Source organism: Sminthopsis crassicaudata, chromosome 3 (assembly GCF_048593235.1).
Source record: "Sminthopsis crassicaudata isolate SCR6 chromosome 3, ASM4859323v1, whole genome shotgun sequence".
NCBI lineage: Eukaryota > Metazoa > Chordata > Mammalia > Dasyuromorphia > Dasyuridae > Sminthopsis > Sminthopsis crassicaudata.
In genome coordinates, this window is record NC_133619.1 from 521307451 (window position 1) to 521325633 (window position 18183).

At 34.6% G+C, this 18183-nt stretch overlaps 1 long non-coding RNA gene and 1 pseudogene across 3 annotated transcripts in view; both read right to left on the minus strand.

Annotated features, from left to right (window-relative positions):
* LOC141563309 (uncharacterized) overlaps positions 1 to 18183 on the minus strand; it is a 78089-nt gene that overhangs the window by 28702 nt on the left and 31204 nt on the right. For 2 of the 3 annotated variants that reach the window (XR_012488388.1, XR_012488390.1), the window contains one exon: positions 11369 to 14455. This is a non-coding gene — a long non-coding RNA (uncharacterized LOC141563309). Of the gene's footprint in view, positions 1 to 11368; positions 14456 to 18183 lie in introns of those variants that run through there. The other variant, XR_012488389.1, reaches the window with a different exon arrangement.
* Positions 3282 to 4234, minus strand: LOC141559710 (small ubiquitin-related modifier 3 pseudogene; annotated as a pseudogene).

The window sequence follows — 18183 nt, forward strand, 5'->3', positions numbered from 1 at the left end:
CAGGAGAGCTGGTTTTCTAAACTTAACTTGACATGAGATAGCTGAGTTTCTGAACTAAATTCAGAGACAAAGAACCATGACTTAGACAATTATAGAACAAAATTAATAATAAAAAGGATCAATTTTTAAAAGATACATATTTAATCTGATCATTTCAAATAAAAAAATAAGTAGAAAAGAAGGAATCTTAGCAGTACCAGATCTAAAACTATATTACAAATCAGTAATCATCAAAACCATTTGTTAATTGTTTAAAAATAGTTGATTAGTGGAATAGATTAGGTACATAATATACCAAAGCAAATGAATGTAGCAGCTAAGTATTCAAAAAACCCAAAGACCTCAATTATGGGAATAAGAACTAATTTTTCTAAAACCACTGACTCAAAGGGAAAGCAGTTTGGCAGAAATTAGGTTTTGACCAAGAGCTCACACCATAGAAGACAATGACCAATCTAATATTCAAATGCATATTAACTAGACATAAAAGATCATATCACAAAAAATTAAGAGGAATAAGAGAAAAAATTACCTTTTACATCTATGAATGGGGAAGAGCTCAAACAAAAGAGAGGATCACAGAAAATAAGATGTACAATTTTATTATCTAAAAATATGCAAATACAGTATAGCTAAAATTAAAAGGGAAATAACTTGGAAAAAAATTCTATCCCTAACCAAGAGTTCATTATTCTTACTTTCTAAGCTATTGTCAGGTTTGTCTTTTTCTTCTAGAGGGAGAACCAATGAATTCTAAATGCAAATTTGTTGTTTTAAAATTTTATTTGTTTATTTAATATTTTCTCTCAGTTACATTCAAAACAATTTTTTTTACATTTGTTTTTAAGATTTTTTTTTAATTCTAAAGGATAGTGTACCTCTCAGATTTGTGGAGAAGGAAGGAATCTGAGGCCAAAGAACTAGAGTACATTATATAATGCAAAATGAATAATTTTGATTATGATAAATTAAAAAGTTTTTGTACAAACAAAACTAATCAGACAAAATTTTACATTCAAGGGTCCTGATAAAGGCCTAATTTCTAAAATATATAGAAAATTGACTCAAATTTATAAAAAATCAAGCCATTCCCCAATTGATAAATGATCAAGTGATATGAACAGACAATTTTTGGATGAAGAAATTTAAACCCTTTTAAGTCATATGAAAAAAATGCTCTAAATCACTATTGATCAGGAAAAAATGCAAATTAAGACAACTCTGAGATACTACTACACACCTCTCAGATTGGCTAAGATGACAAAAAAAGATAATGATGAATGTTGGAGGGGATATTGGAAAACTGAGACACTGATACATTGTTGGTGGAGTTGTGAGATAATCCAACCATTCTGGAGAGCAATTTGGAACTATGCTCAAAGGACTATCAAATTATGCATACCTTTGATTCAGCAGTGTTTCTACTGGGCTTACATCTCGAAGAGATCTTAAAGGAGGGAAAGGGACTTGTATGTACAACAATGTTTATAGCAGCTCTTTTTGTAGTGACAAGAAACTGGAAACTGAGTGGGTGTCCATCAGTTGGGGAATGGCTGAATAAATTGTGGTATATGAATGTTATGGAGTATTATTGTTCTGTGAGAAACAATTAGCAGAATGATTTCAGAGAGGCCTGGAGAGACATGAACTGATGCTATGTGAAGTGAGCAGAATAAGACTAAACAATGATCAATTCTTATGAATGTGGCTCTTTTCAATAATGAGGTGATTCTGGCCAATTCCAATAGGCTTGTGAGGGAGAGAGCTATCTGCATCCATAGAGAGACTATGAAGACTGAATGTGGATCACAGCATAATGTTTTCACCTTTTTTGTTGTTTGCTTGCATTTTGTTTTCTCATGGTTTTTGTTTTTGTTCTGGTTTTTCTTGTGCAGCTTGATAATTATGGAAATATGTATAGAAGAATTGCACATGTTTAACATGCATTAGGTTACTTGCTTCCTAGAGGAGGGAGTGGGGAAAGGAGGGAGAAAAAATCTGGAACACAAGGTTTTGCAAGGCTGAATGTTGAAATCTATCTATGCATATGTTTTGAAAAGAAAAAGCTCTAAAAATTTGTTTGTTCAATTAAAATAAATAAATGCATATGTCCATATGAGGTCAATCTAGTTTCTGGTGGAGACTGAAGAATCTTGTTAACAATTCTTGTAAACACTACAAAGAAAGGGTTGTCATTCACTCCAAACTAGAAGAATTTTCTAACTGCTTACTATATGCTTGGGCTAATGAATACAAAAATGAAACAATCCTTGTCTTCAAGAAAATTACATTCCAAAGAAAGATATTTCCCAAAGGTGTGATCTTATGGTATGATATTGGCTAAATATGATACAGTTTCCTGTGTTTATTCCATAATGTTGACACATTGTTGACATAAGCAAATGGGAAACAGTTGGCTATTCATGTGCTAATAACAGAAACTTTGTGCTACATCACTTGAAGTACCAAGGGAATTAGATCTGTTTGAATGATTTCATATGCTGGGGGGGAGGGGGACTTGAACTATCAGAGCAAGGTAGCAAAAAGTAAAGAATATGTTTCAGGGGGCATGGGACAAGGAACTCTTTAGTGCTAGAGAATGTTCCTGGGGGTACAGTTTCCTACAGAGTCACACTTCCATTACTGTAAGAAAATAGAAAAACTAGTAGGGGAAGAAATTTGAGATGAGGGGAAGTTTGATGATGGTGGTGATGGTGATACTAAATTTATATAGCACTTGAAGGTTTTTCAGGCACTTTGTAAATATCTCATTTCAACCTCACAATGACCTTCAGATATAGAAACATTTATTATCCCTATTTTATTTTATTTTATTTTAAACAAGATGTTTGAAGTGAAAGGAAAACTAGCTAAGATCAATTTCTTTATAGTAATATATTCACTGAGTGACAGAGATTACCCTACATATAACAGTTATATACAAAAAAAGTTATGAACATCATCCTTGGTTTTACAGTGATAAAAGAAAAACATTTAAATTATCCAAACACACATGCAAGAAATTTTTATGGGTTTTGTTGTTGTTAATCAATGAGAACAAAACAACTTACTGAAATATAAAAATAAAGTTGAATGAACATGCCACTAAGATAGAAAAAGGATTTTTCACAGAACCAGTTATCCCCCCCAATCTCTATTTGATATTGATCAAAACATACCATCAGCCATTTAGTAAAAAAAAAAAAAAACAAAAAAAAAAAATGAATTGCATCTGTACATATGTACCTATTATTTTATGTACAATGAACAAATGGGGGAGAGAAGCAAAAAAGAGAGGAAAACTGCAGCACTCAAGGTGTATATGAAATCAAATCTTGGTTTTCTAATTGTGAATGTATTATTTTCCTTGGAAGCCCAGTACTGGAGTGGAGTTGCAGGTTCCCTTTTTAGTAAATACCTCCTGCCTGCTGCTGAAATATATCAATTGTATCTTCACCCTCCATTTCCAACTGTGCAGGTGTGTCTGCTTCATTGACTGGTTGTCCACCAATCAGAATCGCATCTGCCTTACAGACAAACCCTGTCATTCACAAGAGGCCTTCATTAGTTTAGTAGGTAGTTTGTGCCTCTTAATTTTACATTGCACCGTGGAACCATCTTGCAAGGCCAAATTAATGGAGTTGTTTTCTTTCTTGACTTCCTTCAGCTTTTCTTTCGTCGAGTCCTAGGTCTCCTCCACCACAAAAGAGGCACCAGAAGGGTTCATTCTAGGGCAAAGGGGAGAGAAGCAGCAGGGGCAGGAGTAGGAGGAAGAGGAAGAGGAGGAGGAGGAGGAGGAGGAGGAGGAGGAGGAGGAGGAGGAGGAAGATGATAGTGGTGATGTTGAGGAAGAGGAAGAGAAAAAGGAAGAACTTTTATCCCCATTTTACAAATGAGGGAAGAATGACAGATAAAAATTAAGTAACTTTTCCAGGCCTATATAGTTAATAAGTATGTGAAGTCAGATTAGACTTAAACTAGATCTTTCTGACTCATGGTCTAGCAGGCACAATGAAAGAGGGAAGGCAACAGCAGATGAGGGATGAGGGATCTGGAAAGAGAATGTTTAAACAGGGAAATGATAGCATATGAAGGTGATTTTCACATAGACAGGTCTGACCCTAAGTCATACAAATTAGAAGGCAAGGTAAAATTTTCTAACCATATGATGGAGAAAGTACCAGTTGACAAAAATTTTCACATTCAAGGACTCTATAATGACAAATAATAGCATCACTTTATTCTCTCTCCAAATATCAGGAAAGAAAAAGTTGAGTTATAGCAAAAGAATGGGTACCTGAGATGATTAATAACTGATGATCTAGATGAATTTACACTGAGTGCCAGTCCTTTTGCCCAATCCCAAAATTATGAAAGACAACACATAATGCTCATTAGCATGGCCTTTTCTCTTGGCTAAATATTTTCTGATGCTCTGATCTTGATCTTAAAGTCAGTTGTCTAGGCAATCTTGTTAGAGAGGACTAAGGCGCTATTATTTTTCCCAAGTGATTTGATGAATCCGGTCAAAGCTCATGTCTTCACAAATGGATTTGGGCTTCTAGGGAGGAAATCTCTCAAAATCTACAACTTCAGAGGATTAATATTAGAATCTTTCTGAATCTGATGATAATGAAAGGAAAGGTAAGACTTGGGGGTAAGCAGCTTCCACCTACCTGGGTTCTTAGTTATGAAATGCCATTATTATGTTCACAAATATTAATTACAGATACAGGTCAAAGGAGCTTTTGTTATGACAATGTAAGAAATTATGAAAGAGACAGTTTCAGCAGATCCCATGTATTATAAATTGACAAAGTATACAAAAACCAGGAAAACAGAGAGATAAATATAAAGAAATAGGTAGATACAGATATATGAAGATATAGATATAATAAATAACTTTCAAAGACAAGAACTCTGAAAAACATAATGATCAAGTCCATCTCCAGAAAATCTATAATGAAGTATATTATCAGTCAACTAGCAAGGATTCAAGTTGCAAAAAGATCCATGAAGTTTTAGATACAGTACATAAAGTCATTTTTCTTGATTATGCTTATTTGTTATAAGGGATTTTTTTTCTTTCAGTTTTTTTTAGTTGGGTAGGGTGGAGAGAAGGAAGAAGTTGAAGATAGCAATATTCCCTCCTCCCCACTAAAAGGCAGCCATTATAATATTTTAAATGCACAGAACAGAAGGAAGTTTGGGGAGAAAAAACAGAATAACAGAACAATTTTGAATGTAACATCTAGAATTTATCATATACTTGTTTTAAAAAGCAAGTTTGATATAGAACCCTCTTTTTTCATGTACTACTATTTGTATGGCATGACATCTTATTTATTATTTGTATAATACATTCTAATACCTAACTAGAACTGTCACATATTATCTAAGTATGTCATAGAATAATTCCTATTTCCTTAAGTGGATTATAAACCCACTGTAGACAAGGATCAGATCTTCTGCTTCTTTTTTTATCACTTAGATTATTCAACATGATGCTGAGCTATTATAGATGTCAAATCCATTTGCCAAATTAATGATCTTAGATTATCTTTGACTTTTCTCTCTTCCTCATTTCTCATATGAATTAGCCGATTGAGTAAAATTCACATTCAGATCATTTCTTCAATATATATGTTCCTTCCTCTCTATTTCCACTGGCATTGCTCAAATACAAATCCTCTACCTGAATTATTGCAATATCTTCTTTCTTTTTTATATATTTTTTATTAATTTTATAATTATAAAAAAATTTTGACAGTACATATGTATGAGTAATTTTTATTATTTTTATTATTTTTTTTATAATATTATCCCTTGTATTCATTTTTCCAAATTATACCCCCCCTCCCTCTACTCCCTTCCCCCAATGACAGGCAATTCCATACATTTTACATGTGTTACAATATAACCTAGATACAATACATGTGTGTAAATACCATTTTCTTGTTGCACAATAAGCATTAGATTCCGAAGGTACATGTAACCTGGGCAGACAGACATTAGTGCTAACAATTTACATTCACTTCCCAGTGTTCCTTCTCTGGGTGTAGCTACCTCTGTCCATCATTGATCAACTGGAAGTGAGTTGGATCTTCTTTATGTTGAAGATTTCCACTTCTATCAGAATACATCCTCATACAGTATTATTGTTGAAGTGTATAGTGATCTTCTGGTTCTGCTCATTTCACTCAGCATCAGTTGATGTAAGTATCTCCAAGCCTCTCTGTATTCCTCCTGCTGGTCATTTCTTACAGAGCAATAATATTCCATAACCTTCATATACCACAATTTACCCAACCATTCTCCAACTGATGGACATCCATTCAACTTCCAGTTTCTAGCTACAACAAAAAGAGTTGCCACAAACATTTTGACACATACAGGTCCCTTTCCGCTCTTTAGTATTTCTTTGGGATATAAGCCCAGTAGTAGTACTGCTGGGTCAAAGGGTATGCACAGTTTGATAACTTTTGGGGCATAGTTCCAAATTGCTCTCCAGAATGACTGGATTCCTTCACAACTCCACCAGCAATGTATTAGTGTCCCAGTTTTCCCACATCCCCTCCAACATTCATCATTATTTGTTCCTGTCATTTTAGCCAATCTGACAGGTGTGTAGTGGTATCTCAGAGTTGTCTTAATTTGCATTTCTCTGATCAGTAGTGATTTGGAACACTCTTTCATATGAGTGGATATAGTTTCAATTTCATCATCTGAGAATTGTCTGCTCATATCCTTTCACCCATTTATCAATTGGAGAATGGTTTGGTTTCTTATAAATTAGGATCAGTTCTCTATATATTTTGGAAATGAGACCTTTGTCAGAACCTTTACTTTTAAAAATATTTACCCAATTTGTTACTTCCCTTCTAATCTTATTTGCATTAGTATTGTTTGTACAGAAACTTTTTAGTTTGATGTAATCAAAATCTTCTATTTTGTGATCAATAATGATCTCTAGTTCTCCTCTGGTCATAAATTCCTTCCTCCTCCACAGCTCCGATAGGTAGACTATTTTCTGTTTCTCTAATCTATTTATTATCTCATTCTTTATGCCTAAATCATGGACCCATTTTGATGTTATCTTGGTATATGGTGTTAAGTGTGGATCCATATCTAATTTCTGCCATATTAATTTCCAGTTTTCCCAACAGTTTTTTTTCCAAATAATGCATTTTTATCCCTAATGTTGGTATCTTTGGATTTTTCAAAGATTAGATTGTTATAGATGTACCCTTTTTTGTCCTTTGTATCTAATCTGTTCCACTGATCTACCGGGTCTATTTCTTAGCCAATACCAAATGGTTTTGGTGACTGCTGCTATATAATATAGCTTTAGATCAGGTACACTTAGACCACCTTCCTCTGAGTCTTTTTTCATTAGTTCCCTTGAAGTTCTCGACCTTTTATTCTTCCATATGAATTTTGTTGTTATTTTTTCTAGGTCATTAAAATAGTTTCTTGGGAGTCTGATTGGTATAGCACTAAATAAATAGATTAGTTTGGGGAGTATTGTCATCTTTATTATATTCGCTTGGCCTATCCAAGAGCACTGAATGTCTTTCCAGTTATTTAAATCTGACTTTATTTTTGTGGCAAGTGTTTTGTAATTTTTCTCATATAATTCCTGACTTTTCTTTGGTAGATGGATTCCCAAATACTTTATACTCTCAACATTTGTTTGGAATGGAATTTCTCTTTGTATCTCTTGCTGTTGCATTTTGTTGGTGATATATAAAAATGCTGAGGATTTATGTGGATTTATTTTGTATCCTGCCACTTTGCTAAAATTCTGAATTATTTCTAATAGCTTTTTAGCAGAGTCTTTGGGGTTCTCTAAGTATACCATCATGTTATCTGCAAAGAGTGATAGTTTGATTTCCTCATTTCCTAGTCTAATTCCTTGAATCTCTTTCTCAGCTCTTATTGCCGAGGCTAGCGTTTCTAGTACTATATTGAATAGTAATGGTGATAGTGGGCAACCTTGTTTCACTCCTGATCTTACTGGGAAAGGTTGTAGTTTATTTCTATTGCATATTATGCTTACTGACAGTCTTAAATATATGCTCCTGATTATTCTAAGGAATAGTCCATTTATTCCTATACTCTCAAGAGTTTTTAGTAGGAATGGATGTTGGATTTTGTCAAATGCTTTTTCTGCATCTATTGAGATGATCATATGGTTTTTATTAATTTGATTATTAATATGGTCAATTATATTAATAGTTTTCCTAATATTAAACCAGCCCTGCATTCCTGGAATAAATCCTACTTGATCATAGTGTATTATCCTGGAGATGATTTTCTGAAGTATTTTTGCTAATATCTTATTTAAGATTTTAGCATCAATATTCATTAAGGAAATTGGTCTATAATTTTCTTTCTCAGTTTTCGATCGACCTGGTTTAGGTATCAGTACCATGTCTGTGTCATAAAAGAAGTTTGGTAGGACTCCTTCATCCCCTATTTTTTCAAATAATTTATATAACATTGGGGCTAATTGTTCTTTAAATGTTTGGTAGAATTCACATGTGAATCCATCTGGTCCTGGGGATTTTTTCCTGGGGAGTTGGTTAATAGCTTGTTCTATTTCTTTTTCTGAAATGGGACGATTTAAGCAATTTATCTCCTCCTCTGTTAATCTAGGGAGCCTATATTTTTGGAGGAAGTCATCCATTTCACTTAAGTTATCAAATTTATTGGCATAAAGTTGGGCAAAGTAACTCATTATTTCTAATTTCCTCTTCATTGGTGGAAAGATCCCTCTTTTCATTTGTAAGACTAACAATTTGATTTTCCTCTTTCTTTTTTCTGATCAAATTTACCAAAGGTTTATCTATTTTATTGGCTTTTTCATAAAACCAACTCTTGGTTTTATTTATTAATTCAATAGTTTTTTTACTTTCAATATTATTGATTTCTCCTTTTAATTTTTGTATTTCAAATTTAATTTTTGGTTGGGGGGTATGAGTAATTTTTTTTATAACATTATCCCTTGTATTCATTTTTCCAAATTTTCCCCTCCCTCCCACTACTCCCTCCCCTAGATGGCAGGCAATTCCCATACATATTAAATGTGTTACAGTATAACCTAGATACAATATATGTGTGTAAATCCAATTTTCTTGTTGCATGTTAAGAATTGGATTCCAAAGGTATAAGTAACCTGGGTAGATAGACAGTAGTTCTAACAGTTTACATTCACTTCCCAGTGTTCCTTCTCTGGGTGTAGTTGTTTCTGTCCATCATTTATCAACTGGAAGTGAGTTGGATCTTCTTTATGTTGAAGATATCCACTTCCATCAGAATACATCCTCATACAGTATTGTTGTTGAAGTGTATAGTGATGTTTTGGTTCTGCTCATTTCACTCAGCATCAATTCATATAAGTCTCTCCAAACTTCTCTGTATTCATCCTGCTGATGTAGTATCTTCTTCCAAGATACCTGGGTTCCACTTTTTGCCCCTCCCTTAATCTACCCAATTCATCACTTATACTATGGCCAGAATAATCTTTCCTCTACATAGATTTGGTCATGCTCTGTTATCTACCAAGTCAATTTCAAATTCCTGTGCCTGTTATTCAGAATTGTCCGACTTTTACACACTTCTCTTACTCCTCTCCAGAAAATTCCTCATTCTACCCAGTGGCTTTGCTTACATTGTTGAATTATGTTTGGAATACTTACCCTCTTATTTCTTTATCTATTGAATTACTATCCATGTTTTTAATCCCAGAACAAATGCCACCTCCTCCAATAAACTTTCTCTGATCTCCCTAAACTAGTAGTGCCCAACTTCTTCATACCTCTTATAGTACTTAATAATCTAATTCCTTAATGATGGTGGGCCTCTTATAAAGGGGTAAGCTCTGTAATGATAGGAATGGTATCTCATGTAAGCTTTATATCTATGAGCACCTAAACTAATATTCCATATGTATGAGGCACTAAGCAAATGTGTTTTTTTTTATTCAATAAATATTTGTTATTTGTTGCAACTATTATTTGCAAGTTATTATGTACAAGCACCTATTCTGTGCAAGCTACTATGTCAGATACTAAAAAAACACAAAAAACAAATAGCCCTTGAATCTACTGAATTCCCAACTTGGGAATCCCTACTGAACTTCCCAATTGGGAAGAATACAATATGTATACAGAGGAGTATAAACAAAATACATTCAGAATTATAAAACTTATTTAAAAGAAACACAGCTAATTAAAAGAGGCCTCATAAAAGAGTCACTGCCTAAGCAGTGCCTTGAAGAAAGTAAACGTAAGAGGTAAAAAAAGAGTGAATGGCAATGGACTATGCAAAGACCAGAAGCAAATTATGGAATGTAAAACAATTAGTATATTATTTTGACTAGAATGATGATTACATTAAAGGTAACAATATGAAATAGGATTAGAAAAGTAGATGGAAACAGTGGTGGAGGGTCTTTAAAAACTTGTCTGAAGATGTTATATTTATCTTCAAATCAAAAGAGAACCAGTAGGGATTTTTTTAAATAGGAGAATGACATAGTAAGTACTAGAGTTTAGGATATTTCCACAGAAGATCCAAAGCATATAGTAGAGAATTTCTTCTAATTAACTGATTATGGGACATAGGAGATAGTGGCACAGGACCACCCAGCATGGTGTGCTTTCATCAGAGGTGGTGATATCCTCTATGAGCAAAGCATTAATTGAAGTAGTATAAAATAAATGTAAGAAGTACACATTTAGAAAATCTATCCAAATTATTTGTGCCTGATCCGTGATAGAGCATTGGAAGCTTGTATTGGTCTAATCAATTAGTTTGTCATACTGTAACTTGACTTTAACATAATGATATCATTTTGGGCCTTTTGAAAGCAAAGGATAACAACCAACCAGCTACAGGTTGCTTAAATCCACCCTACATTTTTCCATTGTACTTTGGGTCACCAACAATTTTGATTCTTTGAAATATAATATTCCATTATTCATAGCTACATAACTGCACTGGATGAATATTGCTGTTAAAAAGAGATGAGATTTTACTTCTAGGAGAAACTTGGGATCACTGAAAACCATATACAATTTCCCAAAAGCAGTCTAGCAGCTCTCTTCTTCCTATTCAACTCTACACTCAATTCATTGTCCATTTGAAATATTTGTCCAAAGTATACATAGTATACTTCTGCTTCAATGGGAAGTCCATCCAACTGTATCACATAGTCAGAACAACAGGACATCTACTTCATCTTTTTTATTTTTTTTTTTTTAATTTTTTTTTATTATATATATATATATATATATTTTATAATATTATCCCTTGTATTCATTTTTCCAAATTACCCCCCCTCCCTTATTCCCTCCCCCCTACTTCATCTTTTTTCATGAAGAAAACTAAATTAAACTCTTTTGAAAGGTTGAAGGTCTCATTTAGGATGTTCTATTATATTCCTGGTAGAACATGGTATTAAGATCTGTCATTCTGAGATTTGCATTCTGAGACTCTGAGACTCTTAAAAGGCTTAAGCATTCCTTACTAGTCTTCAGAAAGCTAGGGAGACAAGAGATTAGTCTTATTCTACAGTTTTGAAAAAGGGACACACACAGTCTGTAATCAGAAGACAAGACAAACAAAGCAGAGATGGCATAGAATAGTCTACAAAGAGGGAACAGGAGAATAATGGCACAGCTACAAGTAAATGAAATCAAAACTGCCATTATAATTTCAATTACTAAGGAAAGCTCTGAAAGGAAAATTTTTACTTCCCTCAAAATTTCCTTTCCCATGCTCATTTGCTAAGAGGTATTTTCATATGATTTTCATATTCCTTACTTTAAAACTTTATCCTGTTCTTTTGCTTTTACAAAAGTCTATAATCTATCATGAATGCTTATGTTGTATGTATATATAATTATTGCATGGCCCAGATATAGTACAAATGAAGAAAGTCAATACTAAACAGAATGAAAAAATAAATCAGGTGACTAAATCTTATCCTAGAATTAGATTTCAATTCTCATCTGGGAGCTCCAGATCAACATATGATTTTTAAAAAATTAATAATGTGTATGTTTTAGGCTACCTAAGATAGCAGAAAAAGGGAATGAACATGAAACAAAGCCCTTTAACCCCAAGCTAGAAAATGATCTTGTTGTTATATCTTGGAGTTGTCAAAAAAGCAATTAATAAGGGGCAGCTAGATAGGGCAACAGGTAGAGTCAGAAGGATCTGAGTTCAAATTTGGCCTCAGACACTTGATACTTACTAGCTGTGTGACCCTGGGTAAGTCACATAACCCTCAAATCTCACACACAAAAAAGAAACAATTATTAAGTGCATACTATGTGTCAAGTCCTTGTTCTGGGGAGAAAAAAGTTTCTGCTTTCAAAGAGTTCACAGTCTAGCATGTAAACAACTAGATACAAAAAGATGTATAGAGAATAAATTCAAGATAATCAGTGAGGGATACTGTCATTAAGGTACACCGAAAAAGACTTCTTGCAGAAGGTAAGATTTTAGCTGATACTTGAAAGCCAGTTGGCAGAAATGAGAAGGAAAAGAATTCTAGGCAAAGGGAAAACCAGTAAAAAAAAAAAAAAAATGCACAGAAAAGGAAATTATATGTGATCCTTGAGGTAATTAAGGAGTCACAAGAGTTTATTGAATGTCGTAGTGGTTGACATGGTTAGACCTGAACTTTAGGAAAATCAATTTGTCAGCTGAGTGTACAATGGACTGGAATAGGGAAGCTTTGGGGGAAAAAAAAAAAGACCAACTAGCAGGCTTTTGCAGTAATTCAGGAGAGAGGTAATGAGGGCCTGCTAAGATGGTAGGAGTTTCAAAGGAGAAAAGGAAACCTATATAAGAGATGTTACAAAGGCAGAATCAACAGGACTTGATCCCAGATGAGAGAGAGAAGTTTAATATAGCACCTAGGTTGTAGACCTGGCAGCCTGGGAGGATTGTGAAATTCTCAAGAGCAATAGAAAAGTTTGGGAAGGGAGTATTTGGGCAAAAATATAAGGAGATAGGTTGATTAAACTAAGGTTGAAGTGCCTTAGGGATGGGAGCTGTTGTGGCAGAGAGAACGAGTGGAGAGGATAAAGTGCCTTAGTGACACCCAGTATCCCCTCAATCATCCCCTCTCTTTCACTTATTTTCAATCTCTTATTCTCTACTGATTCATTTCCTATTTCCTACAAATATGCCCATGTCTCCTCTTTCTCCTGAAAAAAAAAATCCTCTCTTGATCCTTCCCTCCCTGTTAATGATCATCCCATATCTCTTCTGCCCTTTGTAACTAAATTCTTTGAAAAGGTCATCTATAAAAGGTGCCTCCACTTTCTCTCCTTTCACTCTTCCTTACTCCTTGCAAAGTTACCAGTGACTTCTTAGTTGCCAAATCCAGTGGCTTTTTCTCAATCCTTTTTCTCTTTTACCTTTCTACAGAGTTTAACACCATTGATTATTTTCTCCTTGATATTCTCTTTAGATTTTCAGAACACCACTTTCTCTTGGTTCTACTCCTACCTATCTGACTACTCCTTATCTTCTTTGCTGGAGCCTACTCCAGATCATATCCTTTATCCATAAGTGTCCCACAGGGTTTTATTTTGGATCTGCTTCTTTTCCCCCATTATACTAGTTCATTTGGTGATCTCAGCAGCACCCTTGGACTTAATTACCATCTTATACTGATAATTTTCAAATCTACCTTTCCTATTCTCATTTCTCTGCTGACCTTCAAATCTCCAACATTTCAGACAGTTCAAATATCTGAAACTCAATATGTTCAAAACAGAACCCATCATGTTTCCCCCTAAACCCTTCCCACTTCCAACCTTTCCTATTACACAGATGGAAATATCATTTTCTTGATTCCCCAGGCTTATAACCTAAGAGTCTTTCTGGATGACTCACTGTCTCTCACCCCTCAAATGGAAGTTGTTGCCAAGACCTCTTGATTTCACTTTTGCAACACCTCTTAAATATGCCCCTTTCTCTCTTCTGCTACTGCCCCACCTCTGGTGCAGGTCTTCATCACCTCAAATGTAATTATAACAATAATCTGCTATTAAGTCTGCCTGCTTCAAATCTCTTCCCTCTTCAATCCACCTCCCATTCAGATATAAATTCTTTTTTCCTAAAACACAGATCCAATCATTTCACCCTCTACTCAATAAATTCCAGTGGTTCCATATCACCTCCAGGATCAAATACAAAATTTTCTGTTTGGCATTCAAAGATCTTCATAATTTAGTCCCCTCCTACCTTTCCAATCTTATTATATCTTGTTTCCTGATTTGAACTCTTCAATTCAATGACATTGCTTCTTGGCTGTTTTCATGTATTAGGTATTCTATCTCTTGGCTCCAGGCATTCTCTCTCGATGTCCCCCATGCTTGGAACACTTTACTTCCTGCTTTCTGACTAGTGTCTTCCCTGGCTTCCTTTAAATCTAAAAAAAAAAAAAAAAAAAAAAAATCTCACCTACAGGAAATATTACCTAATACATCTTAATTCTAGTGCTTTCCCTCTGTTAATTATTCTGAACAGTTTGTTTTTATTTGCCAAGCATTTATTAAGCACTTACTATGTGCCAGGCCCTCGTTAATCACTTTACAAATGAGGAAAATGTCAGAGGTTAAGTGGCTTGCCTGGGGTTACAAAGGCTCCTGAGGCCAAATGTGAACTCTTTTTTCCAAACTCCAAGCCCAAGTATTCTATACATTATACCTCTTACATGTCTTTTAGGTATCATGGATACCCTTAATCTGTATGTATCTCATTTTTATAAAGATAAGAAAGTAGGTATATGAGGTGGTGATTACTGATATCTAATCTCTAATTTCCTAGAACAATAAATTGTAATTCTGGGCAATGGTGGGCTTAGAAGATGCAGCATTGACAGAGAAGTTGATGAAAAGTATCATTCAGCAGAGTATATGATTTCTGCAGACTGGATTAGAGAAACAGATCCCAATAGTCAGTTCAATGACCAGTCAGAAAAGCAGTTGGAAATAAAAACCATCTTGGAACAAAATAATTAGGGACAAAGAATTCAACCCCACTTGTAAAGGTTCCAAGGACATCAGAATCTATGCTTCTTTGTTTTGTCTCATTACTAGACTCAACAAGGCACCTTCCAGGTAAAAGCTTTCAGAAAAATTCTTACTAAATAAGATCCATTATAAATGAAGTATCTCAGATTTGTCATGGAAAGCTTGTTAGTAAGAAAAGAAGAGAGAAGAAAATACTCCAAAAGAATAATATATACACTTACTATACCTTTGTAAATGAGCTCAACATTGTATGGCAACAAAATTCAATTTAAATGCAACGGAGGAGGCTGGTACTACCATTGTTAAAATTAATGCACACAGCATCCTATTCTTTTTAACAAAAGATACATTGCAAAAATCAGGGCTTCTGTTTACTGAATGTTATAAACATTCTTGTATTGTTTTGTTTACTGGAAAATACACCTTTGTTTTTAAGTTTATTTGCATGTGATTTTTCTTTTCACCTGTGTTAAAACAAAATTTATCTTTTTTTTTAAAAAAGTAGGACATAGTTGGGAAGGAAGAGAAAGATATCTAGTTAGGAAATAAGATGTTTGATATAAAGCCTCACCCAAAAGGGTAGAGTGGTAGAATATCTTTCCCAAGCAAGTGCTAGTGAGGAGGCATGACACTATAAGGTCTGATTTGACATGCAAAGGACTGTAAGAAACTAGTGAATCTGGGGTAATGTTTGGATTTCCTTTGGATATAGGAGCCAAATATATATTCTCTGTATCAAAAGGCTGCTATAGCTCCCACCACTACCACCCCCCCAAGCTAAAACTTTTTCCTTCCGAAGGACCACTCAAGATTTTACTTTAATTGCAGTTGTCTCCTTTATTAAGTAGAAAGAAAAGATTCCTTTTCCTGGATTTCCTGGAAGTCTTTAGCTAGGGATTGGTAGAATTTATAGCCTGATTATGATTGCTCCATCAGCTTCCTTATCTTCTTGCTGAGATTCAAAGGAGATCCCAAAAGGTTGGGGTTGCAGCCTGGTATTGCATTGTATCTCAAAAGAATCATCTCCAACTCAAGAGCAGCAGCCCTCCCCCCCAAAAAAAAGGCTATATATCAGGCCTAATGGGGGAAGGGGGTTCCACATGGCTGCCCTACCCCTCCCCCACTCCACCTCCAAAGAGGCAGCCATAGGCATGGGGATGGGGGGGGGAGAGAAGGGGAAGAGAAGGCAAGCTAAACTGCACCCTGGACAAAAGATTTCCCTCTTTCCCCATTTAATTTTTCTCCATCCTTCCATTAAAAACCTTCCTCTTTCTTTTCCTACTTAACTCTTCTCTTTCCCTTTGCTACATACTTTAAACAAACTCCCAAACCAACAACCTTTCTAGCTAGATGCTCCATTGCTAAAGTAGCAGAAAGTAGTGGGGGTGGGGAGTAGGGGGAAAGGGAAGAAAGTGAGTTGAATCTTTACCTTTGAAGACAAAAGATCCTCTTCTGTTTCTCCCTCCTCCACCTAACCTCTCTCCTCCCAAATACCTTCCCAATATTTACTCTTACTTCCTAAAATCATTCAAACCTTTAATTGCTCCTACAAATCAATCCTTCTTAAATAATCTTCATTTTCCTTTCCTTTCCCTTCAAAAATTAAATTCACAATATAGTGAATAGCTAAATAACTCCATAAAGCTCATACATATGTTCAAAAGAGCTGACAAAATTTTAAAGCATAACTTACAATGTTAACAAATTGCTCAATTTGTTTCAGAAGGTAACATAAACTGACCAAACCAAATACAGTTTTTTTTTTAAGTTTTTTTCCTTCTGCCTGAGTTTTCTTCTCACAGCAATTAGCATCTCTCTTACCTTCAATCAGTTAAGGTTTTTTTTAATTACCCTTCGTTCCTGTCTAGTAGGCTTTTCAGAAAAACTTACCTGCTAGAGTTTTATATATACATATGACTCTAAACTCAGATAAACAAAGGCAGGAGAGGGTGAGCAGGAACTCCAAGAAGGGACCATAATCAATCCAGTTCTTACAAATTGGGAATAAAGGAGATAATCAAATTACAGCCAGAAAGTCTGAAACTTAGAGATATGGAATGCCAATTAGGTATCTGAGATAGAACATCTAGAGTCTTATCTTTTGGAATATCAAATCTCCAAAGCCCTAATTATCACAGTCCTAATGAGCAGAAAAGGGGGTTTGCAATCAAGGGGATTAAAGCAGAACAATTCAGGGAAACTGAGTCAGGACAATAAAAGGGAACTGTGGCATAGATAGAACCAAGGAGTGGTCTGGTAAACACTTCAATACTAAATCAATATATCTACATACTTTTATAACTGGTGATCTAACTGATCACCTGCTCTAATTATAAAAATTTAGAAGTGGGATTGAGGAGTAGTCTGATATGCTCCTCACCATTTATCTCAGAAACCCTGTTATCACCGACCAACAGATTATATTTTGGCAGTCAGAAATGTTTTTAGGACTATACTATATAGTATTCTTAAAACCAGGGGATTTATGGATGATTGACAAATATATTATTAGAATAATAGCAATCCTAAATCTGGGGAAGTTTAGGATTATAGCAATATTTCTTCTAGAAGCTTGTACCCCATCACTCTGAGTAAGGATGAATTTATTCATTAAATGAGTAATACAGACATCATGAAATATATTCTCAAAGACCTCATAGAGAAGTTTATTCATCCTTTCTGGTCATCAATTTTGATCAATAATCTCTTAATAAAATCATCATTACCACCTACATTGATTTCAATAGGGTTCAGAGATCACAGATCAAACACAAGCTGAAGGGAGAGTATAATTGTATCCTAACCAGGAGAGTAGGATAAATGAAAGATAAATCTGTATTTTTGTAGAAGACAGTAATGAATCAGTAACAGCTGAGCTGAATTATGGAGTCCCAGGTGAAATACCTGTAGTTATAAATAGCTAGTATTGTGGAACTTTGTAGATCTAGGTGAGTTTCTGGGGTTAGGAAAAGGGTTAGACTATGATTAAGATCTCTGGAAGACTTCTCTGATGTGTATGTGCCCCTCACTGGGCATCTCTGTGAAATCCACATTGCGACACAGCAACTTAAAAAGCACAAAAACTAAAGCCTAATGCAATGTCATCCTGCTGTTTCACTAGTAA